The 1,853-nt window shown below is 32.9% G+C and overlaps 1 pseudogene; it reads left to right on the top strand.

Moving 5' to 3' along the window:
* The first annotated feature begins 423 nt into the window (after positions 1–423).
* On the top strand, positions 424–1,649 carry LOC128225245 (uncharacterized; annotated as a pseudogene).
* Positions 1,650–1,853: the final 204 nt, after the last annotated feature.

Raw genomic sequence — 1,853 nt, 5'->3', positions numbered from 1 at the left:
AGTATATATCAGTTGTTGTTTTGTCTTTGTTTATAAAGAAAGGTTAATAACTCGAAGATATTAGGACTAATTGATTAATGGCATTTTCCCAATGTAATAAATTGTAAATAAATATTCTTGTGATTGGCTTCTTATTATAAAATTATATAGTTTATGTTTCAATAATTAAATAATTGTTCTTATTGATAAAAGAAGTTGTGATGTTTGTCTTGAATCTGTCCTGAGGTAGTCAGGCAAATTGATTTATAATTATAATTATGTATGATTAAACCTTTATTCCTATTCAAGTGTACCACCAACAGTATGGACTAAAACGGGGATGAATTCGCCCAGATTAGTGTAATTTAACTATCAATCGAGCATTCATCGTTTGCTTATTCAACTGTTTTATGTAATAACTAAAACTCGAAACTTGAAAAGATGTGTACTGACGCGATCAAGATCCCTTTTTGCATCAGAGCGCTTAGTTTTATGATATTTTAATTGATGTGAGAATCTTTTTTATAATAGTGTTTGTTTCAACGCTAACTTCAATGGCAACATCATGACTAGAAATATGGAAGTATGCTTTTGTTACGTGGATGCTTTTAACATGCATTACAGTTTCATTCTTTCGGAAGGACATACGAATGTTTGTTGCTCGGTCATTTGAACATAATAAGTTAAGATCTGAGCAACTGGAATATCTAAATATTACTATCGGAAAAGGAGACAGTAGTTATAAGTTGAAATTTCCAACCGGTATAAAGGCTTTTCAGAAAACGTGGTCACAGTACGTTCAAGACATTGAAATAGATCGTCTCCTAAAACAAAAGCGGAATGGTTTCTTCGTCGAAATAGGGGGCTATGATGGTGAACGAATGTCCAATACTTTGTTTTTTGAAATGGAGTGAAATTGGACAGGATTACTTATCGAGGCAAATCCATATATATACGAAAAACTTGTGGAAAAGAACCGAGCATGTTACACTGTGAATTGTTGTGTAAGTGCCAATATGTCGAACATGACTTTCATTCTAGCGGACGTTTATACGGGCGCGGCTAAACTCATGCGAGACACACATAGAAATTTTATCAAGGAATTAGGCTATAAAAGGGGAGGTGTCCAACATGGAGAAAATGTACAGTGATTTGTCACTCTTGAAACTAACTAATCAGATTTTAGAAGAAAATCTATTATTAAGTTTATGAAGAGTGTCCAATATGACCATGTTAGTAAATTGAAAAATGATGACATTTTTCGAAAAATACAATAATGCATGATCTATGCAAATTATTAAATTGCCGAAAAGGAATTAGGCCTTAAATGGGGCGGTGTCCAACACGGCGAAAATGTTACAGTGATTTGTCACTCTTTGCAAGACCTACTTGGTGCTATAGGCATGTGGCGGATTGACTTTTTCTCGCTAGATGTTGAGGGTGCGGAATTACACATTTTGAAATCTATCAACTTGGACAAAGTTTATATAGATGATTTCTTTATTGAAACTAACAAATCAGATTTGAGAAGAAAATCTATAATTGAGTTTATGGAGAGAGTCAATTATGACCATGTTAGTAAATTAAAGAACGGTGACATTTTTCGAAAACGACAATATTGCATGGAGTATGCACAATGCTAAATTGCTGAAGAGGCAAACACCGTGAATTATTGTTGAAATGAAATGACAATAAACTTTAGTAAACGAAAATATATGCAAAATGTCTAAATATCAATAAGATGCATGGATAACAGCATAGATCACAGCATGATAAGCTAATATCATATTAGGCTCAACTGAGCATGAAAAACGATGAGATATAATAAACATTACTTATTTGTTTATTTGTCGTATTTTCCTCGTTACACACAC

Source organism: Mya arenaria, chromosome 1 (assembly GCF_026914265.1).
Source record: "Mya arenaria isolate MELC-2E11 chromosome 1, ASM2691426v1".
Classification (NCBI taxonomy): Eukaryota; Metazoa; Mollusca; class Bivalvia; order Myida; family Myidae; genus Mya; species Mya arenaria.
The sequence above is the reverse complement of the archived record's forward strand: the minus strand, read 5'-3'. Positions and strand labels throughout refer to the sequence as shown.